Raw genomic sequence first — 26201 nt, forward strand, 5'->3', positions numbered from 1 at the left:
CGGGGGGGGGGTGGTGAGTGAGGGGGTGGCGTTTCCCATTGGCCGGCGGCCGCGCCCAATCAGCGCGGCCGGGCAGTCGCCGTCAGGGGAAGGAAAGCCCGGCCGCGGTGACGTCGGGCGGAGCGGGCCGTTGGGGGCGGGGGGAGGGGCGGCCGCGGTCGCGCCTGTCGCCGCGGGAGGGGAGGGGGCGGGGCGGGGGTTCCCCCTGGGGGGCGGGGGCGCTCGGCGGGGAGGCGGTGGGGGAGGGCCGCGTCGTGCCGGGCCGGGCCGGGCCGTGCCGCGCCGCGCTGTGCCGTGCCGTGCCGTGCCGGTGGCTCCCTCGCAGCCCTGCGGGGGGTTGGCCCGGGGGCCCGGCCCGCCGCCTGAGCGCGGCCGTCGCCACGGCAACCTCCGTCCCGCGGGGGGAGGGGCGCAGGTAGCGGGCGGCGGCGCGGGCGGGGTCCGGCCCGCCATCCCCCGGGACCGCCGGCCTGGGAGGCGCCGGTCACCGGCTGCTCGCTCTTCCCCGCCGCCTGTTCGCCCCGCGGCCGCAGCCCCGAGGGGCCTCTCCGAGCAGCGCGGGCCGCCGGGGGTCCGGCGGGCCGAGCCGCGGCGTTGTGAGGGGGTGAGCCGAGGCGGTTGGTTGGCGGTGACCCTCGGCTGTGAGGGAGGCCGAGGGGAGCCGAGCGCTTCGGGCCCCTTTCCCCATCTCGGCCGAAATCCTCGGGAGCCGCTCCCTCGGCGTGTGTGTGCGGTGCCCAGCCAAACTTGGCTGGGATTCCCGGGGGAGTTTCTGTGCTGATACGTAACGGTAGCCTGAGGAAACCGGCCCAACGTTTCAGGCCTTGTAAAGTGAGCCCATGGGAGGTGACGCGTTGCTGGCGCTTCGCTGTGGAAAGGCGCTGCGAAGGAGCGCGCCCAAAGCCCGGTCCAGCAAAGAAGGTTGCACTTGAAAAGGTGAGGTTTCCTCCTAGAGCAGGAGTGCTGGCAAGGACTCCTTCCTCCCCAAATTGAGAGGAAAGGGCACAAAGTCAGGGACCGGATTCCCTGGCATTACAATAACCATGGCAGCTGTTGGCATATTTAAGCCAGGCCACTTCTTCAGACCATCCGAGGAACTTTCCTTAATGTTGTATTTGCCTGTTCAACAAAAGCTTTTTGCACGCAGCCTCGCTGGCGGTGAGCATTCACCCCTTGTTATGTGAGTGCGGAGCCGCGCTATTGTGTGACCGCAAGAGATGTGGGAGGGCTGTGCGAGGGGTGGCTTCAGCAGTAAAATTATTCCCTGCAACCTGGGGCTGGGTTTCTTGTGGTCACTGCAAGGGCAGCCCAGCCTGTTGCCCCTCCTTCCCCCTGCCCCTGCAGAGTCTGCCTGGAGCCCGTCGCAGAGTCCCTCCTCTGACCCAGCTCCAGCTGAAGCATCGCTGACCTGTATGCTGTGGTACCTAGCCAGCTCTGTGACTGGTTATTTACAGTGGGGACACCATAGAGCTATTCTGCTTAGAAAAATAATAGGAAACTTAAGGTTTTTCTTTCTTTCACTGCATTTTATTATTTATACTGCTATCTCCAAAATAATTTCAACTTCTTATGTTAAAAAGTTACTGCAGTGGAGGAAAAACACTTTCTTTCATTTTATTTTTGTACTTGGCAAAATGAAGGCGAGAAAAGCACTGAAGGTAAATATTTTGATCTTTAAGTGGTTAGACAATTGAACTTTTACATCGGTAATTTTTTTCACAACATTAGCAACAAGTAAACATTCTTATTGACACCTATTTTACTTGTGAATGCAGCAAGAATCTAGATGGATTGTATAGCCCTGTTCATGCCTCCTCTACTGATACTGGCTTTAATTTTAATATAAACTAGACTGGCCTCATCTAGAGAAAAAAAACAATTTGCCGGAGAAAATGGAAATTCGCCATGAAGTCAACTTTTCATTAACTAAAGTCTTCTGTGGATGATTCCATACTAAATATGATGCTTAGGCAGTAAAGTTTCATCTTACAAAGATACAATAGCCTTTTCTCATTGCTCCAAATCTTAAAACCCAGGGACGTGCTTAAAAGTTGACAGTGGGCATAGTCGGTGTTTGCCTGGACAACTCCTCCTTTAATTTGCTTTTCGACAGGTAGAGTGCACCACAGGCACGCCTGGACATTTGGCCCTTCTGAGCAGTTTGTTATTCAGGAGGCAGATAACTAAACTGTAAACTCAAAGTGAAACTGTTTCAACGCTCACAGATGAACACCTCTTCATCTTTTTTGACCTCTGATGTCCCTAGTTTAGGTGGCTTTAAATAAATGGAGAAACGTATTGTACGCAATGCATACTTTTAAGTACACACCAATAGTATATATACATTGAAATACTATTTAATAGAAAGACAAGCAGCATCTGAAAAGCACATAAGCCTAACTGATTCCAGACACAACTGACCTGGATTTTGTTTCCTCTTATTCCAACTTTCTGACCTTGTAAAAATTATCTTGATTGTGTTATGCTAAAACAAGGCCATGATCTTGCAAAAACTACCATGTGTGCTAGTGCTGAGGAGTACCGAGTAAAGCACTGTGTATGGAACAAATGTCGACAACATTAGGCCCCAAGTTCGTTTGTTTGTTTTCCTTTGCTTATATCTAATCATGGTGAAGCAATAGTCTCACTTCTGCTAAAAGCTGAATCTGGGTTTTCGTTTTTAAAGGAGGTGAAAAATGTGTAGTAAAACTTATGATTTGAGGTGAATGGGTAAGTTTTTAAATTCTTACAGCAGTTTAAGCTACTGGGATTTTATGGCATTTAGACTAGGGGAAAGAACAGTGAGGGTTTTAAAATATGTATCGGCTGTAATTTTTTCAGTACTTTTGTGTATGTGGGGGGGGTATCTGTTTTTCAGAAGATTGTTTCTAGGGATTGGTAGGAAAATTTAAGGACTTGGTGGCTTTGATGATAACCCTTATGACACCACTGTGCCTTTGCATAAATATGTAAAAAAGACCTAGAAGAGCATAAAGTGTTAGAGGTGCTGCTGTCTTTGGCGCTGGAGAACTTCTGAGTATAATTATATTTTCTGCTTGACAAAAATCCAAGGCCCAGGAACACTGATCCTTTTATTGCAATAACTGCTGCTGCCCCTGTATTTGGGAATCTGCAGCTTGCTAGTCCTAAATTTCTGTGAAGAGTTGTGACACAAAAACGTCTTTCCAGCGTGTTGAACTGAACATACGATCCCTCTCATTATTTCTCTGAAGGCTCTCCTTTTGTTTTCTTCAGGATCAAGAATAAACTATGTATTTGTGCCTTTGTCAGCAAGGCTCCCATGGGGCGATCCTTGTAAGCACTGGGATTGCCTGTTTGGTAGCAAGGAGGCTTATAAAAAGCAAGTCCAGGTGGAAGTGGGCCTTTTCCTGCTCCTCCCTCCGTCCTGCTGCAATTCCCTTTCATCCAGGCCCTGAGAACTGCCTGCCTTTCAGACTAAGCTACAAATGTAACAGAGTTGTGGTCACTTGACCAAGATACTAGGATATCTACCTTTGCTTATGTTGATTCATTGACATGTAAATATTTTGGGGGGTTTCCTTGTATATAATGTAGCCCATCAACTTACAGTGGTCATACAACAGCAAATGTAACTTAAAAAAATTAAGCCTATCTCTAAAGAAAACAAGCAGTTTGTGTATGTCATTAAACTTGGTTTCTAAGAAGTTGGCACGAATAAGGCTGCCATCTTTTTTGGGCTGTTTCTTATTTCCCTACAGAATGCAAGGTGGAAATGGTGTGTGGTAGATTATTTATTAAATACAAAAACCCGACAGCATGTGCAGTGTTCTGACCCAAAAGTCATGTTGGTAACCTACTACACCAAAGATGAAACAATAAATATTAGTGCTACTGTATCTGTTGTCTTTATCTTCTAGCAACTGTTTTACTACTTCTTTTCTGTTAAGATGTAGAAGAGCTTCAAGTAAAATCCTGGCATTTTAGAAGCAGTGGTATAATCTGTGCTCTCGGTGCGAGAAAACCAGCATGTTGTGGCTTGCATTTTTTAAGAGAGAAAACAATTGGTCCATTGCTTAAAAGTTGTGCCATTCAGTGCAGTGATAGTGTGCAGCCTGTGACGTTACAGGTGCAGCGCACATCCCCTTCCTCCTCGGCCACCACAGGATGAAGACATGAGGTCTTTCTGCCTTAACTGAAATAAGCAAGTTCTGTTCATCTGCCAAGAACGTACAAGTCAATAGAATGATTGTGTAAGGTGCTTGTAATACCCAAAGTATAAAACAAACTTGTGCATAGGAAAGGTGAGTTCCTGGCAGGTTTCCAGGGGAGTTCCCTCAGCGCTGCAGAGCTGAGGCGTTCCCCTTTCAGGATAAGGCAAATTTTAGGTATTTATGCAAGACAGAAACAGAAAAGGTGCAGAAGAGAGGGATACAAAATGAGGTGGCTGCTGCTGCTGGAGGTGCTTTTAGCACTGACCTGTGGCTCTAGATTTATGTCTTCACGATTGGCACTCAGTGGTATTGAACACCTCTCCTTTCAGATCATGTCAGCACAAATGACAAGCACACAGCATCTCGTGGAATCAGATCTAGCATTTCTCCTAGGAAATGTATGGATGAAGTGAGGTGTTCCTTTATCTGTAAGTTGGTATTATCAGAGTACATTTTGTTAAATTCAGTTTATATTTGATATTTGTAAGGTTCAGTTAACAGTGTGTTGTTTTAAATACTTCAAAGATCAAACTCTACTTAGCCAGGTAGTTGTTTTTTTTCTTGCAGTGAAGTGCTGCTCAAGGGATACGTGTTTGGCTGGATTGTGAGAAACTGGGAAGATTGTACAAGTAAGTTTAAGTCCTTACATGTTTGCTGAATGTATCTTGCACTTTTTGAACGTCCCAGTGCCTACAATAATTAATGCAGGCTACAGTGTGAGTGCATTATCCTTTACCTCCATATTATACTGTTTCCGTAGAGTATTGATTCATATTCAGTTTTAGCCCTTCAAGTGTTTTGTGCCAATGAAATGAAGACCACAGCTGACAGCTTCGCTACTCTGTCACAGCAGAACTGTGATAAGCTTTAAACTTAACTACATATGAGACCATTTTCTCAGGGGTAGGTCTGAAATAGTGAAAGGAACAATTTATTTTACTTTTTCTCCTCTACATACAGGTATGGTGGGTTTATGTGTGTCCCTATATCCTTCTGAAACTAAATTTTCCATGATCGCCCTTCTGGAGAGAGGAAGGACAAGACAGAGGGAGAGAGGCAGAAGAGACCTCACCAATTACTCTGCTGTAAGGCACCAAGATACTACTGTGGTAAATGCAGTGTAAGAAAACACAAAGAATAATATAGATTGATGTAATACAGAGCACGTTTATGAAATGTCTGAGTTACACCAAGCTGGGAGGATGGTGACCACTATGGGTGATCAGCTCAGAAATCAAAATGAACGTAATAAATGCAAAAGTGAAATTCAGTTAAAACAATCGTCAGTTTCTTTCAGAAATCAAGGTAGACGGTTATAGGGGGTTTGCAGAGAATCACTGACAAAACAGCCATGGACAATGCAATGCTTTTGCAAAATGCAATGCTCTCTTAGGATTTATCAATAGGTGGCATATGTAAGTCATAGAGAAAGATGTAAAGATGACTCCACTAAGTGCCGGTAAGGCCTCGACTGCAGTATTGCCTTCAGTTTCACGTTCTGTGCTGAAAAATAAAGTACAGGACAAGAAAAAATAAGAGATGTAGAATGTAAAAGGAAATGATGAAGGAAGGGAGGCTGTTGAGCCTGAAAAATAATTTTCGGAGGGAATTGGATAAATTTTCCAGTGTGTAAAAGGTTAGAAGAGGTTTGATCAACTGTTTTTGAATGCTGGGGGAAAGATGAGATAAACCAGATCTGTATAGAGGGAAGATGTCTCGGCCTGGATATTAGGAGGGTGGGAGGATGATTTAAATTGGATATTAGGAGAGCAGGGGGAGATGCAACAGCAACTTTTAAATCGTTACAGTGAAATACCAGAACAAGCTACTTAGGAAGTTCGGGTATCTGCTTCACGGAGGGTTTCTAAGAACAGGTTAGACAAACATCTGTTGGGGATTGTCTGGGGCTACTTTATCCCGTCTTTGTGCAGCCAGGGGGGACCAGATGGTCTCTTCAGATCCCTCTCAGTCCTCTTCCTAGAAGTTTACCAAGCAGGGAGGGGAGTGGACCTCAGTTTAATGAAAAACGGTATCATCCTATTAGTTGATCCTCCTCCAGAACAGAAAAAGAATCGGAGAGAAACCACATCTAACTTAATGATATAAATACATGTGGGGGGTTTTTAATTGTTGCTGACTTGCAATTTTATGAAACATTTACCAAAAAATACATGGAAAAGTCATAAAACTTAACACATTTAAGGTGTTCCTTACCGCATTTGTAGTGTAACAGTTTAAAGAAACAATTTTAAATGCATCTTTTTCTCAGTGAACGTAAATAGCAAAAACAAGTTTATAAGTATTTTTCAAGGATATTATAAATGTTTGTTTGGCCGTGGGTTTTAAATTGCCTCCCATTTTAAAACAAGTAACGACCACATGCGCAGGAATATCTGACAGTACCTGAGAATGTCTCACCTGGGTGCTCCTTGCATGTGCAAACCCAGGAAATAATCGTGACAGATCACTCTTGCTCCCCAGTCCACAGAAGGAACAAGTTATTCAGTACCTGCTCTGAAAAATCTGTCTTGAAGGAAAGCTGAATGGAAACGTGAAAGTCAGCGCCTCGCCTCCTCGGCAGGTGAACTCTGTGACTGCAGCGGTGTTTCCTTCCCTCCCTCCCTCCCTGCCTCCCCCGGGCTGCGCGTTGGGAAGTTCCAGTGAAATATAGCTGCTGTGGAAAGTCCTGCTCACGGTGAGGAGACGTGACCTCTCAGCGAGTCAGATCCAATTTTACAGGCGGCTCTGAGTCAGGGTGGAGCCCGAGAACTGAACTTTGTATGTAAGAAGGAAGTGATGTTGGTGGCAGCTTGTGTTGCTAAGCAGATGAGTTGCCGTATTTTTATGTCAGCTGATAGTTTCGTCGGGTGTGTGACTTCGTTCTTAGATATGATGCCTTCCATTTATTAAGGACAAAGGTCAGAAATTGTCAGCGCTGTGATAGCTGTGTCTCTCCATATAAGAAGAGGCATGTTCTACTGAGCCGTCAAAGATGGAAATGGGAGTCCTTAATGCTGCTTCTGCACGGTGAAAACAAAACCGACCGTGAAACTGTCAGTTCACGTCACGGTCCAAGAGCCAACGTCCTCACGAGCACGGTGTTGCGGAGTAGGTCAGTTCCCCGGTGTTGCTCCGCTTTTGTAAGAGCTCACTACTGTTCCCGATTAAAGAGGTGGCCTGTCTAACCGCGTGTCTTGTCACCAGTAGTAATGGGAACTGGGGGGCTGAGGCGAGCAGGTGGGTGCTGGCCTGTTAAATCAGAATTTAGATGGAAAGCTAAGCGATCCTGGCTCTTACTTCGGTACACTAAGCGGTGTGTTTATTTGGGAAGGAGAGCGAGTTGTTTATCACCTCTGTGCCGCTGGCACTCCAGTGGGTGCTGCCTTCCAGCTGTCCGGATTGTCACGGGTAAGTGGCAGTACCCAGGCAGCGTTTCTGAGGGACTTGAGGGGGAGGGTGCAGGCAGGTTCGGGGCAGCTGCCCACAGCTGTGTGTGTACCCACGCAACCCACAGTGATGAGTCACGGTGTGCTGTCTCAGATGGCATTTCCACCTATTCCCCCCCCTTAAGGTCTTTGGTTACGTCCTGAAGTTAGCCTTGAGAGCGCTGTATATTGTTATCCTTGTTCTGAGGGAGTACCGTATCGGAAAACTTCCACAGAAAAGAATGAATTTGGGGAGTAGTATTAATTCTTCTTGTTGTTGGATTCCCGAGGGTGAGGCAGCGGGGAACGCTGACATCCCTCAGAGAGCTTTGCCCCTATAAGGCCTGGCAGGTGAGTGGCATGTGGACACGAGCTGCCGGAGCTTGCTGCCCCTCTGCTTTTCCGGTTCAGTTCCTCAGTTAAGGAGTTCCCTGCCACAGAAGTGGCTGTTTGGGCCAGTTCCAGCTTTTGTCACTCCGGCTGGCTTGAGTTTCAGGAAAAAAAAATCAACCCACACAACTGTCTACCCTGGCTTGCCCTCTGTTCCCTTAGCTTGCTGGTGCCACAGGGTGGCTCCTTGTAGCACTTGTATTTCTAACGCTTTTAGCTTTTCAGCTGAAATCGTTAAGGTTGTTCTTGCTGATACGAGTCTACTGCTTCCTGGTACTAACCAAAATCCACGTGCTCGGTATTTCAGCGTGGATTTCAGTATTTCAGTATTCAGTATTTCAGTATTTCAAGAGGCTCAGTATTTCAGCGTGGTGTACGTTGCTGAACAATTTCTTCTAAAAAAGGAATATTGTTTTCTTTTAGCATATGGCACATGGTTATCGTCTGCGCCCTTTTGGCCACTTTACCCCCTCAGTCTGGTGTGCTTCCATTGCTGCCTCTAATTTTTGAGAAACTTTGAGTAAAACTTTCACTTGTGAAAGAAAAATGAACCATTTGTCTTTTTCACTTCATTTGGCTGAAATGACATTCAGAGATGAATAAAATGTGAACGTGTGTCGGGGTCGTGCGATTTCGGAGCCACTTCCCACCAATCCTGGGACAAAACACGATGCCTTAGCTTGTTTGAGGCCATGGACTGGCGTCCCAAATACCAAGCCTGAAGTGCCTGAAGGGCAGCTACTCCAAGCACAAGCTTGGGCTCCTGGTGCAGTTTCACGTCCCTCCTTGCACAAAGAGAAGTAAAAGAAAGGCCATGAGATGAGAAGTTGTTGAGGTTTGGGTACATCTGTACAGAATTTCCTTGAAGCTGCAAGCTCCTTCATCAATGCAAAAAAGCCTTTTGGGAGAAGCCAGCTGGAGGGTATGGCACAAGCACAAGTACTTTCTGTCGGAACTGATGCACGGTTTGGACCGTTGCAGTGCTGAGCAGGTGAGGAAGCAGATGTACTTCACAGAGCTTTTCTCAAGCGGGGTGGGTTGCTCTGGGCTCGCTGTGCACAGTCCTCAGCATCAGCAGCTCCTCTCAAACAAGCCAAATATCTGGACTGGGTTGTCAGAAATGAGGCACAGGCTGCTGGGGCCTTGTGGCCCGAAGGCCTGCCTGTGCACGGCTTGTGTGGGGACTTGGCATCGTGAGATGTCATCTGCCGCCTTTGGAAGTGACAGCGTCTAGACCTTAAGATCACACTTCGCTATACCTGCCTTTTAAAACTGATGCTGCTTCTTCAAAGCCTACTGAATAAATAACTTTCCGTTGTATTTTCATGTGATACTAAATCATTTGCATTTTGTAATACTGATGTTTCAAAACAGATGTAAATGCCGCTCAGTAATCCCTGTGCTGTACTTCTTATGGAGTACATTAACTTATCTCTGCGTAATTACGCCTGTCGTACACAGTGACTTGCTCAGGTTTGTACAAACTATCCCCACCTTGAAAGTTTACCTAGCTAGGTAAAGTGTAGCGATTCATTTGGGTTTTCTTGGTACACATACCCTTGCTCTGCAACTGCTGTTGAAATGCTCAGCCATTGACGCAAATTCTTTCTAATCTGTGAGCCAAATGGCTGCCTGCATCAGATGGATTACTTCGTCCCGACAGCACACAAAGGGTTAGGTGGCTACAAGTGAATTTTCATCCCTGTCATCTCTTGGATATTTTAATAAACTGTTACCAAGAAGGTTAATCATGAAGGCTGCCATGTTGCCGTTTCCTCGCTCTCCTACGGAGCTGCAAAGTGCTCAATGATAACTTGGGGAGTTACGACTTTCTCCTTGGGGACTAGCTGAAGCATGAGTTAAGGTTTCAAAACTTCTTCCTCCGTAGCAGCTACGTAATGATGTATTTCATCCATGTCTGGTGCTACCGTCGCGTATGCATACGTGTGAACGTGTGCCACACCAGGACAGTGTCCCACCTTGGAGTGGTGAAACCCCTGTAGCACTTTTCCTTACTCTCCTTTTCCTGTTGATGCTGAGGAGTTGGAGAGCGGCCGTAATTCTCCCCGTTCTGTGAAAGTGCCATTTGCGGATTCTGTTTCTTCTAATGTTGGAAAACGTTGGGAGACTCCCTTCACATTTTTATTACCCGAGTAGTTAGCCAGCTGATTTCACAGGCCACAGCCTGAGGATGATTTATGGGACCTGGGGAGCTGATTCTGTGCCTTCAGCAAGAGGCATGCACCAGAGACTGGGGCTTTTTCTTGCCTTGGAACAAACATTTAACGAGGTACCTACACAGGTCCCCCCTCGTTGCTGGTGCCATGCTAATGTACTTCTTTTTTAAAGAAATGCTGCATTTCTTTGATTGCCTTACGCTGTCACCACGATATTCTCTAAATGCTTTTCATGCTTGGAAGCTTTGCAATCCGATTTCTGCTCAACAAGAAACTGAAACAAGTTTCTAGGGGGAGCAGTGAGGCTGCTGGCAGTTGGTCTCAGAATGAGTTTCTCCTGCCCCTAAATCTTGGAGAACTTAAATCTTTGAAAGCAAGGGGAGTTCCAGGCGAGTTTATGCTACACCACGGTGCTTGGCTGCCAGATTAGGGGCGCAGTTAAATGATACATGCGGAAAAACAGGCTTGTGGGTGTTTCTAGGCTGTCTCTGATCTGTCAACATACTGCAAGAGAAAACTGAAACTGATTACATTTAGTAACTTGGGAGGATACCTCTGTGTAGTTGTTGTTTTTTTTTTTTTTTTTTTTTTTTTCACAGAGTAGAGAAATGCATGTCAAAAATAGAACGATCATAAACCGGGCAAATTTGGTGAAGGTATACTTGGGGAATGAGGTGCTTCAAAGTTTTTTTTTAAACACTATTTCCACTTGCTATTTTTAACTTTATGGAAGACCACAGTGAAGAACAGGGAACGTATTATACTGTACCACCACGTGCTATCAGCTTTTCAACCCATTTTTCAGTTGGAAGCATGGGACGGTGTCACCTCCCCGCCTGCCGGCCCCTCTCTGCGTGACTGCGTGGGCCCGGCTGCACAGGAGGTGGAGACGCCTCTCCATCCGCAAACCGTCCCTTCTCCCGAAAAGGTGCTTTCCCCCTAAACCCAAGAGAGATTGAGTAGGCCAGACATGACCAACATGACGTGGAGCAGTTTCAGGCTTCCTCCGGAGAACCCTGAAATATTTGTGTGGCTGTAGCGGCCCTCATGGCCACAGCACCGACGCGGACGCCTGGATCAACGGACCCAACAACCCAGGAAGCAAGAGGAGCTTTTGACATCCACGTTGCCTGGGTCCAGCTCCCGGCTTACTAACTGTGTGTTACGAGAGCGTAGAGGAAAAGCGGTGTGAGGTCCTATGAAGACGCCTTCTCTCTTTCCTGTAGAAGTGCTACGAGGGTCGGTGCAGCCAACAGCCCCTGAAGAGGAGCGGCGGGAGAGGGAGGGTGCCCCCGCTCAGCAGCACATCACTTTGTTTCTCCTTCTCCAACCTGCTCCAAACGATGGTAAAAAGTTATCTCGTCAAATGAGTCGCTGAAAATTCCTGTAATGCAGAGCGTCTTTACACCGGGTTTACATTTTAATCTCTTTATACTTTTAAGACGCTTATTTGGTTTCCAGAGCAATGCATGGAAGACCGTTAAGTGTGCTACTGGTAATCACTTTTTGGTGGGATTTGTCTAATTTACTTACGGAATGAGTATGTTTCGGTTTGTATCACGCATTTGAATGTACAGCTTACAAACACGACAACAGCAGGGCTCGGCAGCCGTCCCGGCCCCGGCCCCGGCCCCGGCGGGACGGGGCGCTGCCGCAGGCGGGCAGCGCTTAATGGCCGCTTCCCTTTGAGATCCCGACCCGCTCGGAACAAAGTCCACCCGAAATCCCGGACTCGAGCGATCCTGCCCCCGCCCCGCCTCGCCCCGGCGGCAGGGAGGAGAGCGGCGGGCGGGGGCGCGGCGCCCGCTGCCCGGCCGGGGGCAGGGGCCGGGGGCAGGGCCCGGGGCCGGGGCCGGGGCAGGCCGCGGGGGGCCGGGCAGCCTCCCGGGGCGGCTCTCGGTTTCGCTTCGCCGCCGCGCTTGGGAAGTTTGAAGCGCGGGGGTGACACAGTGACACCCCTCATCCCCCCCCGGGCTGCGCCGGGAGTTCCCCGGGACGGGACGGGACGGGACGGGACGCGCCGCGCCGCGGCGGCCGGGCCCGGCGCTGACCCCGCGGTGCGGGGCTGCCCCCCCCGCCCCGGTCACCGGCAGACGGGGCGGAGCGGCGGGGGAGGCGCACGGGAGGCGCACGGAAGACGCCGTGCCCCGCCGTGCCCCGCGCCTCGTCCCCCGCCCCGCGGCAGCGCTTCCTCGCCCGGCGGCGGCGGCGGGAGCCCCGGCGGGGCGCTGGCGGGCCGGGCGGCGGGGAGGTTAGTGACCCCCGCCCCTCCCCCGCCCGCTGCTGGTTTTTTTTTCCTCTTTTTTCCCTTTTTTTCCCCCCCTCGCTCCTCGTTGCATAAATTATGCCGGGCGGGGCGGTGACGTCGCGGCGGGGCGGGGCGCGCGGCGGCGCTCGCCCCCGGGGAGGGGGCGGTGTCGGGGGCGCGCCTTGTGGCGGCGGAGGGAGGCGGGGGCGGGCGGGCGCAGGGGGCGGCAGCCGCCTGGCTGGCTGGTGTCGCGCTCGGCTCGGCTCCGGCGGGCGCGCTCGCTCGCTCGCTCGGGAACTATCGGATTAAACTTGAATCGAGTGAAATTACACAAAGGAGCGAAGCGGAGCCGGGACCCGGCGGAGACCCCGAAACTACCCGAGACCCGCGCTGACCCTTCCTCTCCCTCCCCTCCCTTCCACCCCTCCTTCGCCCGCCCGCCCCGGTCAGGGATCCCCCTCCTCCCCTCTTAGCCCAGCCCCGGTGCGAGCGAGCAACTCCGTGCGTGTGTGTGTGTGTGCGTGTGTGTGTGTGTGTGCGTGCGTGTGCGGACCCGCACCCCGCCTCGCCCCCCCCGGCCGGCGGCACCAACTCCGGAGCGTGTCCCCTCCTCCTCCCCGGCCCTTCGGCGGAGGGCAGCGAGGGAGCGAGCGGGGGACACCGGTCCCCGACGGACCCCGACGGCCACGCACCGGCCCGGTGAGTGACCCCGCACCTCGCTGAGCGCGGAGGGAGGGCGGGCGGACGGGCGGGCGCCCGCCATGGAGCCGGGGACCCGCGGCAGGTCTCCGTCCCCGGCGGAGCGGCGCGGAGCGGAGCGGCGCGGGGGTGCTCGCTGCCGGCGGCGGCCCGGGGGGGGTGGGGGATGCTGCGCCCCGCCGCGGCTCCGGGCGAGGCGGGGCGGGGGGGGTGTCTCAGCGGGGCACTTCCCCGGGTGTAAATGGCTTTTTGTTGTGCTGCGGCCGGCCGGCCGCCTCGCCTCGGGGGAGGGGAGGGCAGCGGGGAGCCGGAGCGGCGGCGCCCCTTCCCCTTCCCCTCTTCCCCTCCCCGCCCCCCCGCTCCTCTCCGCAAGTTTGGAGGGTGACTAAAAATCCGGGAAAAGTTGAGCGAAACTGTGCGGCGGCGGCGGCGGCGGGCGGGGGCGGCGGGGCCCAGCGCCGGCCGGGATGGCCGCGGGAGCGCTTCCCCCGCTGACCACGCTGACGGCTCCCGGCGGCCGCGGCGGCACAACAAGCGCTAACAAAGTGAGGGCGCTTCCCCGCCGCGCACGGCACGGCCCGGCCCGGCCCGGCCCGGCCCGGCACCGCCCCGCCCGCCGTCGCCGCCGCCGCCGCGCTCCCGGCACATGGGTCGGCGGGGCCGGGGCCGGGCCGCGGCCGGGGGCACCCCCAGCGGAGGCCGGGCGGTGGGTGGCGGCGGGCGGCAGGAAGGCGGGCGGGGAGGGAGGAGGAGGAGGGAGGCGGGAGCACGAGGTGCCGCTCCGGCCGCCGGTGCGGGCGGCGGGGGGATCGTCCTGCCCCGGCGGCGGCGGCGGCGGCACCGGGAGGGGGCAGGGGGCGGCCGGCGCTCTCCGGCGGCCGGAGAAGAAAGGGGAGCGGGGGAGGGAGGGAGGGGACGGGAAGGGAGGACGCTACCTAAGCCAGCCGGAGCGGTGCCGGCGGGCGCCGCATAATAGGGGCTCACCCCGCCGGGCACCTCGCTCCGCCGGCGCGGGGCCGGCCGCGGGCCGGGGCGGGCGGGCGGGCGGCCCCGCCGCCGCGCACATGGGGTCGGGGCGCTGCCCCCCCCCCCCCCCCCCGCCCCGTTCCGGGCCATTTTGAGGGTGAGCGGAAAAAGGTGGTTTGAGGCCAAGCGGTCAGGGCGCGGGGCGGGCTGGGGCGGCCGCGGCGCGGTCCGCGGGGCGGGGGGGGAGCGGAGCGGGGCCGGGCCGGCGGCGGGCGCTGCGTGCGGGGAGCGGGCAGCGCGTGTGCGTGTGCGCGCGTGTGTGTGTGTGCGTGTGCGGTGGCGGGGGGAGGGGGGCAGGGTTGTTAGTGAGTCTCAGGGAGAAGGCGCTGCAGGCAACGAGCAGCCATCATTACATTGCATTCATTTATCCCGGTGGCGGTACATCGGGGGACGCGCTCCCACGCCGGGGGAGCCCCTGCGGGCGGGCCCCGCGCCGCCGGACCGGCCTTCGCGGGTGGGTGTCGGGGGGGGTCAGGGCGCCCGGGAAGGGGGCGGCGGAGGGGCACGGGCTGGAAATGGAGCCGGTTTCCTGGGCTCGCTCCTACGCCCCGCTCACGCCCGGGTTTAAAGTAGTTGTTTTTTAAACAGACAATGGACAAAAGGAAAGTGGCGATGCCCGGGAGTTCCCTGCCCATCGCCGGGGGCCGCTCGCCGCGCCGCGCAACTCTCCCGCACTTACCCACTTTCTGCCTTTGTTTTCGTTGGGGAAGGGACGGAGCGTGCCTTCCAACTACCGACACGGGCGATTTTTTCCTTCGCGAGAAGCTTTTTCTTTTCCCAGCCGCTTGGTCTGTCGGGGGGTTTTGGCTCGGGGAATATCGGAATAAGCTCGATGCGATAAGTTTGTTTCTGTGTCGATGTGTGTCTCGGTTTTACTTTCATCAGAGCAGATTGAGAGCTGTGTTTATCCTGGAAGATGGCTTTCGGGAGAATGTGTTTGCCTCTTTTTGTTTTGTTTTGTGGGTTTTTTTTTTTTTCTTTTCCCTTCTTTCTTTTCTCATGGTATATGGGACTAGCGGAGGTACAAACAAGCAAGTTGAACAAAAAATGTTTCTGTTCATTTCCTCACAGATCATCCATTCTAACGACGGCAAAAAAATCTTAATGACTATGACCTTAGCAGCATGGGTAGCTGATTTATCCCAATTATAAATCCCGTTAGTTTGCGGTAATGTGTGAGTATCAATATATAATTCATATTAAAAAGCATGATCGGTAATTATTATTATTTTTTTTTTATAAAAGTTGAAATCCATCGTTTTCCAATGAGAGTGCTGCATCTGTCGCTTGGAGTGTTTTTGTCTCGCTGTTGCACAACAGAGGCTCTCTAGTCTTTAACCTAAAATGGCAGCTTTAATTTGACTGGGGCCCATTCATTGACAATGATAATAAAAAGGCTGAAAGCTAAATGTAGCTGGATGCTTGGGGCACGTTTGCAGAACTCTCTCCTTTCCTTTGCTAGGCGCTGCTAAGAGAGGAACTTCAAAGCTCTCTAGTTTCTGTCCTGAAAGTTTCCAACACGGTTTTTTTTTTTTCTTTTCATTAAAAAAAAAAAAAAAAGAAAAAAATCAGTTACTCTGCATAAACCACATTCTAGATGGCAGGGTTGCTGACAAACTTAACGGTGAGGAGATAGTTAGAGAGGGCTTCTTCCGAGAGGTCTGCCTTTTTAACAGCAGCGGAAAAATTCTAGCAATGCCTTTTAAAATAAAATGCAGTCCGGGGGAAAATTAACCATTTGTTTCTGAGGTTTGTAACAGGTGATTAGAACAATAACATTCTTTACATTTTCCTATCTCCAGCTACTAAAAGCGGGAGCGCTGCTTGTTTCCTCTTGTTTGGTGTTGTAAATGTGCTCAGGGTTTCGCAGAGATCCTTTTGATAGCGTGTTGTTTTCCTCTAGGATAAAACCACAACTGCTTGGAAAAAGTAACTATTTTTTGTGTGAGACATGATTTGAAGTTTGAAACAGTTTTAGGAAACAAAATTTCCCCTACCCTAGCATTGGAAAATGCCACAGATGCACACGTCCCCTGTCCTGCTTTTCTGTTAACCTAAACTGCTTATTTTCAGTCTCTTTTGAGCTTTGTTTTTAAATAAGAAATATATAAAGATTATTATGAAAGCTGTAGAACACGCTCTTAGAAGAGTATTAAATGCTTGTGACTGCAAGTTTAACAGAATTAGTGATTCACTGATACTAACTGGATAATGGTATTTGACCAAATATCTTGCTAAATATTTAACAATGTAATGATATTTCTGTTATTACTTGTAAATCCTGGTTAGGTTATTTAAACAGTGGAAAAAACTTGCTCAGATTCGAAACCCAAAACGATTTTATTGCCTCTCCAGTAATTAAGGAAAGTTTTGATCATAGGTAAAGATCACGCAGTCCTTTTAGGAAAAGGACAGTTTCTAAGGATGTAGTGTTGTGAAAGTATCAGTCAAGATGAGGTATAGCGGAATACTGTCTGTTTCAAGTAAAACTGTGTGCCGTGGTGGGAGATTTGAGTTGTAGCCATTTTCTTTTGAATTTGGTTAATGCGGAAACCTGAAGAGTTAGGTCAAAGGAGCACTGTAAAGACTTCCCAGTCCATGTAGAGGGGTCACTTAACCGGAGCGTAGCTTTTTTCACGCGAGTTATTTGCTGTTTCGCACTGAAAAGCTTTCGATGAACATCCACAGTATTTCCTGTTAACGCTCAAATAACATTAAGGCTTTAGAAGACTTAAAACGAGTCACTCGCAAGTAAAGGTGAAACAAGCCGATAGCGAAGCTGGAAAAAAGTGTACCGAAGAAGGTGACGTGCTGCTCGGTCCAGGCTTGGTATGGGTGGCCTCTCGGTGTCGGCGGGCCCGTCCTGCCCGGGCGCGGGGGGAGGCTGCGCGCCAGGTCTGTGCCCCGCGCCCTGCTGCAGACGCGGCTGCGCGGGCAGGACGTGGCCTAGGCCCTTCGCTGGAGGAGAACCTGCAGCGTAAGAATACAACACCGCTTTAAAACCTCCTTAACAAACAAACAAAACCAACCCAGACGTGATTTTCTGTAAAGGTGGAAGGCCTGAGTAATAGGAACTTCGCAGGTTTTCAGAGGGCTGCTGAAATCTTGAAGTGAGACTCTGTGGTTTGCCATATCCATGGCGTCCTATAGCAGCTGGCTCTTGGGGGTTTTGTTTTGTTTTTAGTGTATGGCCTGATACATAAGGGTTGTTAAGGTGGGCGGAGGAGGAAAAAAGTAAACAGAAAGGAAGAGGGTGGAAATAAACACGTGCGTTGCCTTAAATCCTGTGCCTTAACTCCATCCCTTATTTCCCATTCATCTTATTTTTACATTAATTTGCAGAGGGAAAGCTTTTAGAGTCTGCTGGTCGGTATTTACTCTCGTGAATCGAGCGTTACTCAAATAAATTTGCGGGGCTAGCAAGGATACAGGCAACCGTGTGACAAGTTGTGTGTGTCTGAGCAGCCCCCTTCCCCCAGTTCCCTTAAATCCTCACTCCCAAACCCTTTTGTATTTGTCTGCTATGAACAGATCACTAACTGCTCAGATTTATGAGCTGGTTAACTGATGCCCATAAGTAATACGGGTGATACTTTTATGTTATTTTTATGTTCCTGTGTACATGAGAAAACTGCAAATTTTAGTAAATAATTAAACTGTCTTTTTTACAAATGAGTCTTTTGTGTAGGTGAGGCTCTAGATTTCACTTTTCCAACGGAAAAGTTATTGTATTAATTTACTGCATCTATTTAGCTTCATCATTAAGACAGACATTAACTTCATCGCTTCTCGTCATTTATATTTCTGTGAATAGCTTGTTTGCACGAATACAAACCACTGGATTTTTATGGAAGAAAGTCTCAAATGTTGGCTACTCAAATGTTGGCTATATTTTGGCAGCGATAAAAACGCAAAGGGAAGCTCCAAGTATAATTTATTTTTGGAACTCTTTCAGAGGAAGGAGTGAGGTACAATATGCAGAAACATCCCCTGTTTTTATTAGGATTCTGACAAGATACTGAAACCTGATGGAAGGGTTTCCCTCTTGATTTCTTTCTGCCTGCAGAATCTAACTGTAACTTTTAGTGGTTCGTATCTTACCCGAGATCAGCGGTTGTGGAAATACCGCATTGTAGTTGCACACTAAAATTCTTACTTGGAAAATGAGGTTGGAAGGCATGATACAAAAAATAAAAAGGAGGCTGTGACCTAAAGGACACATTCCAAGCGCCTGAATATGACAACAAAGCTCTTAAGGATATTCTTAAGTATACAAAAGCTGATTAGCTCTTAGCTTCCAACATTGTGACTTTTCAAAGATGTAAACACGCACCTAGAAGAAGCCCAAGTCAAAACCAAGGATCTTCGTGCTGTTGGGTTCTCTCATTTCATGAATGCCACTCAGTAGCGGTTTCTAAACATCCTGATTGTTTTGCTGCAGTTATGCTAAATGCATTCTCCTTTAAAAAAAGAAAAAAAAGATACTACTTAATTTAACCACTTTCATTTAAAAGTTGAAATTCAGTAAAAGAGTGCTAATTATCAAATAAGCTACTCTATTATTAGAGCATCGTTAACACATGACTTTGAAAGCTTATTGGCATATAGGAACTAACCAGAAGCCCTTGCTGGCATGGTGTAGGGCTCGCTTTGCTTTGTAGTGACCTATATAGCTATTTTGGGTGTGGTGTTGCTTGGCTTTCATGGGAGCTGCGTCCAACCTTCCTCTGACATAGACAATTGCTGTGACGAGAGGGCCTTGAGGGGAATGGTGGGGAATAAATAACTTCGAGAATCAATTGTCTGGAAAAAGTCATTGCAGCCAAAATGTCTGCCTTCTTCCTAATGGTTCTGAGAGGAGAATTAAATTTCACATATATGGTCCTGATCCTAGAGGTTATTCTGTTCAGCCTTCATTTAAATAAGGGCTGGTAATCATAACGAGCAGCGCAGCAACTTACCTGCCTGTGAGTAGCCGGCGTGTGGAGAACGCAGTGCTGAATAGTTTTGGAAGCGCTTTAATTTTAATGTCCTTGAGCCACTTTTTAAGCCATTCAGTTGAGTTTTCTGTTTACTGCTAGAACTTCAACAGGTAGTTGGCTTTAAAATTTCTTCTTAGTGATTCTTGAAAGAAATTGGCCTACCCCACAGTTTTGTTTTGACTTCTGTCTACAAAGTAAGAGTCACTTCTTAAAGTGTTTTATGGAGGTGTACATCGGATGTACAAAGTGTGATTTCTTTCATGCAGCAAAACCAGTCCTGCTCTGAAATCTAAGTGTTTTATTTCTTTCTGTTTCTATTCCTGCCCCCCCCCCCCCCCCCGCTTTCCCGTAGATTTTTCTTCCTCTTCAGATTGTGCCTTTCTTTCCTATGGGGTTTTTAATCTTCTCTCCAATTTATATTGCTCTTTGTTTGCTTAGCAGAGTTGCATTTTTCTTGCCAGTCTCAGATAATTAGGATGTGTTGCAAAATAAACATGCATTTCAACTCCTAATAATACTGCTTTCTTCCCAAAGCACGGCGGATGCTTTTGTTGGTGTGGGAAGAGTTCACTGGCTGCACCAAGGCCTGATGAAGTCTCGGTTAGACCCTGGGTGCTGCCTGGCAAGGGGGTGGTCGGCGGCGGAGAGCCACACCAGGGGGCTGCTTGGGTGCTGCAGCCTGCCGGCAACTTTCTGAAGGTTCTTCATGACCCTTTGAATAGGAAAGGCCTCTTGTCATTTCCAGTGTTGAAGTCATGAACATGACGGTCCCCCATCATTTAATAGTTAAGAAATACAGCTGCAATAGTTTCTTTTGCTCTATGCATGGAGTAGTTGCGAGTGGGGAGAGTGTGGTCCCATCACGCTTCATGTGAAATGGGGATAGCTGTTGTGGGATATCCCTTTCCAAACAGAGGAAATTTGGGGTGTGGGGAGGGGCTCCTGTGGGGGATTGTGCTGTTTTTGAAAGGAGTAGGGAAGGTTTGGAGGCCAAGAACTATGTGACCAGTGGTAAAGCAGATCAGAACCTGGAGCAAGTCCAAGGAAGACTTTAATAAAGGCACTTTTGTTCTGGATCTTCAAATAGGAAGCCTGTGGATTTATTTACACGGTAAACAGGATTTGTTAAATGGGTAGTCTCTAGGTGTGAAGGAATACCGGTCATTCTTTGAGAGAGGATTCAGGGGAAAACTAACTAAAACTGAACCGAAAGGTGGAATTTTAGAAGTTTAGAGATCAGTTATAGGACAAAACAGGGAGAAAAAGCCTTCATCAAAGAAAGCACTGGGGTAGTGCTGTTGCGGGAGAAACGTGAAACAAGCCCTTACATGAGGGGAGCAGAGAAATTCAGTTTAAGTCTTCAGTGCTAACAGCTTGGGTGAGCTACGAAGTGGGAAGTCTGAGTTGATGATGACTTATTATAAGAAAATGTTCCTTGCTTCAGAGAGGATTCATCGATGTTGTTGAGACTGAAATCCAAAGCTGAAATGTTACTTGGCAAAATGTCTTACAGGAAAGTGCATGTCAGTCTGGACTGTAGAGAATAGCAGTTTAGTATTTATTCGAGTTGAAAAGAAGACAGCCAGAAAGGAGATAGGACTGACTTTGTTTTTAAAGCTCAATAGAAGGAGGATTAAAGAAAGGAAGGTAACAATGAGGCTAACAGATGTTCAAAAATTGCTCCAATAAGGCTGAGATAAAATTGCATGTAGGTGAGAGACTGGTAAATTTCAAGGATGCATCTTAATTAGTCATTTAGGGTATAACAGTGTTTTCAAAGTCTTGCCTATTCCTGGGTAGGAGAGCATATCTGAAGTCCAGAATTCTGGTATCCCAGGTAACTTGCTGCTTTTAGTTCTATATTTGAATGTGCATTGTTTGTTCAGGTGGGATCAGAAATACCTAAACAACCGTAACTGTGGTTATTAGCTTGAAATAAGATCTAAGAATACGATGATTTTTTTTGTTTTGTCTCAACTGTCTGGCATGTATCTAGGCAAGTCCTGCGGCTTTTTGAGGATCTGCTCGGGTTTGCACTGCTGTTGGACTGGAGTAGCCGCTTGTTGGATTTGGTGGCTTATTGCAAGGCAAAAAGCAGGTGGTCATCTCCGGTTCTTGGTTTGAGAGGTACTTGGACTACGTTGCTAGTTCCTGGGACGATCTTGCAGACTTCACAGGGTGGTATGGTCATGTCAGGATGGCTTAAACGAAGGCCCTGTGTCGTAGCTATTGCTTATGTGAGTTCAGAGATTCCCTTAAACTCTGATGATGGGACTCTCGCTAAGAGTATAATTCTTGCCTCAAGTTGTTTTAACCGTGAAGAATTAAACTGAGAGTTTATAGTGAGCAATTTAATATCTCTCTTGATTTAGGAAGGAATCATTCAGAAAGTGAGTTAAATAGGGGTTTTTGGACTGCCTCAGGAGGTAAGTCTGGGAGAGACCTGCTAAGTAATTCAGTTTATTTATCAGCACAGTTATGAGGTGTCTGCTGTGCTTTGCATTCACTCGGCTCTGTGAATGGGGCGCAGCGTTATTCATCCTTAGTTTAATCATCATTCTTTCATCCTTGGGAAGTGAATAAGCAGGCTTCAGCTTCATGTCCCCCGTCTTTCTCCCCTGATCTCTGCAAACATTGTACATTGTCATTCTGTGGGTTGTTTTGGTTTTTTTTTTCATACAGAAGTAAGCGAAGGCAGTTACGTGATGCTTTAATTCCTCTGTAACCTTATCAGAGGTTACCGAAAAAATTGCATCAGTTCCACCTGCATTTCTCCTTTACTACAGTTCTGCAGTAATCCCCAGCCCATGCTGCCTTCACTCACAGAAGTGACTCTTAGTGAACATACTTTTGTATTTTAAACAGGATTTGAACTTTGTGGCAGCCATGCAGAAGGAAAGAGTTGTTTTGTAGAAATGGCATGGCTGTTGGAAGAATCAGCTTGTTAAAGGCAGCACTAGAACAGAAACAGGCTGTCCAACTTAGGTCTGGTAATTGTTGTAGTAGGTAGTCTTAGAAGTCGAGCGTGTTAGATGTTGCACTGAAACTAAAAAAGAAAAATGGAAGGGGGTGTGTGTTTTGTGTGGCTTTTCACTTATGGTTAGATTTAGAGAAATGCTATGGTTAAGGTGACTGAGGTCTTGAATGGCTAGTTCTCAAAGAAATAAGGTAACGTCTCGCACCCCTGCTCCTCCCTGCCCAAACCAATGAATACTTAATTTTGGAGGTTAAAAAAGAAAACCTTGGCTACAAAAAAGATGGCAGGTGGAAGGAATTGCTTTCATTGCAGTTATTTAAAAGATTAATCTCCTTGATCTATTTCTCTCCTTCCACCACCAGTCCCCTTTCCCTGCTCCCTCCCCCAAAAGAAAGGAAACCAGAATGCCTGCCTTTCTGCCTGCCGCTCTAGATGAAGGATGGTCAACCTTTGGCTTGTCAGCAGTTCATGTGCGATTCCCCTGCTGAGATTGTCGCATGACTAGCGGCACAACTGGACTGTGCAGTATGGGGATGGTTGGGCAATGCGAATTTTTGCTGTGGGAGGAACTGGACTAGTAGGGGCTCTTGGAGGCGGATATTACCGAGCCAGCTGGGATGCATGCTGCATGCCCGATCTTATCCCCCTGTGGGGCTTCTGGGATCTGCTGCTGTCTTCCTTTGTGGCTCTGTCTCTATGGCAGTCAGAGATTTGTGGTGTGCTCTGTGGCTGCCCAACATTTAAGATTTTTGGTAGGCAGCTGGTAGAGTCAGGAAGGCTGAAAAACCCGTGTCTAATTTGATAAGGTGTAACCATGGTGGTGTTTTCGGGCAGGGTACTTTTTAGTGCATACTGAAATGAGTTGTTTCTGTTTTGAGGTGCCGCCAGGTAGGCAATGAACTTTGAATAGCGAGATAAGGACTCCAGCAGCTGAGCTGTCCTGTTTGCTGCTGTCATCGATTCAGTTTGGCTGTGGGAGTGATATATTTGATACATGTTCACTTCTTGCTTCTCAAGTGAAATGGCACATCCACAGTAGGCAGTCCATCACAGAACGAGGCAGATCGATCCATGGAGAGAAATCACTGGGCAGAAAACCTAGGCACCAGGCATCTAGAGCACATTGTCACTTGCCTGTGGTTCACCACCTTGCAACTCGTTGACTCGACTGCCTCCCTCCAGATTCTTTCTCTTAGGCACATCAGCCTTCCCCCAATAGGTTTACTTGGATACTGGTGACAGCTTCAGGAGAAAAGGCAAAGTTCTTGCTGTTTTCTCCTTATGAGAAATACTTGTAGCTTTTCTCCATCATCATGCTTTTTGAGATTGGTGGTCACTTTCCCGGGGCCTTTTTTATTAAGAAAAAAAGCTAGGATGAAATCTGCCAAGCTTTCTTTACCCTCCTCTTCTAATTGAGTTATTGTTATCTTGCTATTATGTTTGTAAGAACTTTCTTTTTTCTGCTGGAGTATTACACTGAAATCTGTATAACAATACATATTACGATATTTTTTTGTACAATAAATTTTTTGTAGCTCCAAAGATAGCTGAAAGCTATTGAATGTCTTCTCGTGGTCCATCTAATCATTTATAAGCGAGGGTATGGTTTGAGAAATGCAGTGAGCTAATTTAACCGGACATTGTTCTGAAAGGAGAAGTTTCCTCTCTGCCTTTGTCCCCCTGCACCCTTCCTCTCAACCGCATGGCTCTGCTACTTTGTTATAGCAGCAGTGCTTGTCAGGTCCTTCTGTGAACCACTTTAGTTCACTAAAATGGCAGAAAAATAACTCTGTAAAATGGAGAGCATTTTGCTGTTGTAATGAATCAAACTGGCTCATAAAAGGATCTGATGAACACCAGAGCTGGTACGAAGGACGAGGGGGGCCGGTGGCTTGGAGAGCAGCAAGCCCTTTTCATCTTTTCATTTTGGTGGCAGTGAGCAAGTGGATTGGATCAGTTGCCTGGGAACCTTCATGGGAGAGATGGAAATAGAGTAATCATCTGTGAAGCAAAGGACACCAAAAGAAAAATGTGCTGGCCTGAGTTCAAATTGATATTAAAATTTGTTTATTCTAGTGATGGTATGGATTGCATGCTGTAAACAGTTTGTTAGAATTAATAATCAACTGCCCAGAAATCAGTTTTCCTCTTGAGGCAGGAGAACAAAAGCCTTAAAGATTTACTAATGTGTAAATGGTCTGATATTTCAAGTGTAAAGTATTAATGTTTAAAACAAGTTATTCACAAGAAAGTACATTGCTCGGGGGGGGGGTGGTGGTGGTGTGATTCCTTTTTTTGGCAAGCTTGAAGTTCTCCATTAGGTTCATCAACCTTCTGAGTCAATTTGTGTGTCTCAAATTTTATCAAATTCAATGTTTAATTCAGTGGATTCAGTTAGTCAGAGTTTTATCTACATTATTCCTGTTAGTCTGAGATGGTATGAGAGCTCCTGGTCATAGTAGATGGCTAAGACTGTTGCTTCTTGTCATAGTCTAAGGCTTTCTCATAGCAAAATGAACACACTCTTATTTGTTTAAAATTGGTGAAAAAAAATACATTGCAAGTAAAATAACATGCTGCTTAGTTACTCCTGTAACACTATACTCTTACTGTTCTCCAGAGAGAGAAATGGGCAGTTTACACTGCGTAGCTCCGCAGAGGAATGAAGACCTCACAAAAAATCGGGGATTTTGACTGCAGCTCCTGCTCAAGCCACCTGCCAGTTTGAGGTGACTCTTTCAGCATAGCAGGAACGCAGCATGACAAACTGCTTGCTTTCTGAAGAGCCCTGGTTATTTTGTAAAGTTAGTTGTGTAAACTGCCTGCAGTGTGACAGAAAGCGGCTTCTTAGCATGTGGAAGAGTGGAATCTCATGCTTTCCTTCCTGTTTTTCTCAAGGTTTGGGCAATTATATGTGCCTTAATGGAAGGTAAACACTTGCCATAGTTATAAAAAAAAAAAACCAAAACAAAACTCCAGTCTAGTGCACCATCTAGATTCCTCTCTGCAGGTTTTACATCTAAAAAATTCCCTTTCAGGAGCTACCGGGGATGGTGGGAGGAGCAGGAGAGGGGACTTACAAATTCTATCTCAAGGCACCAAGGATATTGCAAGCTGCTTTTGGTGAAAACCGAGTGAGGAGTGGTGGCCCTGACTAGCGTTGTGTGTGTTCAGAGTGAATATTGTAGTTACTAAAAGCAGCTTGTTTACATTAGGAATTGTATGTGCTAGCTCTAATGGGCTTTAGGAAGCCCAAAACACAGCTGTAAAACATCTGTCTCTGGGACCAGATCTTGTCTGTCTGATGAATTTTTGTCCTGCATTTCATGTTCAGATTTTAAAAAGGAATAAAACTTTTTTTTTTTAATAGAAAAGTTCTCAGCCGTCCTGCTTGAAGGCTGGTTTACACTTGAAAGGCTATCATGCTGTTGTCTTGAATGCAGAACTTAAAATAGTGACTCAGTCTTAACTTAGCTCCACTTCCTCTTTAATCCGACCATCTTGCTTGCTATATGACCTTATAACACCTTAATTTAAAGACTGCTTATTCCAGTGGATTACATTTGGAGGTGTCTGGAGTGGTGGACATTGCTACAGGAAGGGCTTAAGAGGAACTGAAACAGTGTTGCCTCAAAAAAAAAAAAGGGGGGGGGGGCAGGGGGGTATTTTCCCACTTGCTGATGCTGACTGTTGCTGACGTCTGGGCTGTGCAGTAGCACAAGGCTTGCTGGAAGGTCAGGAGGAGTTTTGAGCACATAGTTCTGTTGTACCGTAAGAAAAAGTACATTCATTTCCAGTGAGTGAATTTGATGCTCTTTGTCTTAATTACACATGGAAGTGATAGAAGGCAAAATACCTGTTTAGTGCGTGCATCTCCGAGTGTTTGGATGGTTTTTCTTCTTTTCAAGGCTAGTGGCCTGAGCAGATGGTCGGACGTCAGGAACCTGAGTGCTGCTCCAAACGGGTACACCAGGTTCATAATGATGTATTTGAGGTCTGCCATATTGGGATTTGTAATAGTTGCTGTTTACCTAGCAGCTCTCATCAGATGATCTTGGTTCTTTACCAAGTGCTAATTTTGCCT

The 26201-nt window shown here is 48.2% G+C and overlaps 1 protein-coding gene and 1 long non-coding RNA gene across 11 annotated transcripts in view; both read left to right on the forward strand.

The window, feature by feature from the left end:
* The first annotated feature begins 279 nt into the window (after nucleotides 1–279).
* On the forward strand, nucleotides 280–9715 carry LOC142406163 (uncharacterized). Of its 4 annotated transcripts, XR_012774473.1 has the most exons (6): nucleotides 280–936; nucleotides 2114–2271; nucleotides 4523–4621; nucleotides 4743–4822; nucleotides 5154–5313; nucleotides 6675–9715. It is a non-coding gene; the product is annotated as an uncharacterized LOC142406163 (long non-coding RNA). The 4 variants fall into 4 exon arrangements; XR_012774474.1 differs by lacking the exon at nucleotides 4523–4621; XR_012774472.1 differs by lacking the exon at nucleotides 4523–4621 and having other exon boundaries at nucleotides 4761–4822.
* Nucleotides 9716–12716: 3001 nt separating this feature from the next.
* Nucleotides 12717–26201, forward strand: part of CHD7 (chromodomain helicase DNA binding protein 7) — a 137815-nt gene continuing 124330 nt past the window's right edge. For 2 of the 7 annotated variants that reach the window (XR_012774476.1, XM_075494714.1), the window contains exons 1-2: nucleotides 12717–13132; nucleotides 15230–15333. The gene's annotated coding sequence lies outside the window, so the exon portion shown is untranslated. Of the gene's footprint in view, nucleotides 13133–15172; nucleotides 15334–26201 lie in introns of those variants that run through there. The other 5 variants (XM_075494710.1, XM_075494713.1, XM_075494715.1 and 2 more) reach the window with 4 other exon arrangements.

The sequence above is a fragment of the Mycteria americana genome, chromosome 2 (genome assembly GCF_035582795.1).
Source record: "Mycteria americana isolate JAX WOST 10 ecotype Jacksonville Zoo and Gardens chromosome 2, USCA_MyAme_1.0, whole genome shotgun sequence".
NCBI classification, from domain to species: domain Eukaryota; kingdom Metazoa; phylum Chordata; class Aves; order Ciconiiformes; family Ciconiidae; genus Mycteria; species Mycteria americana.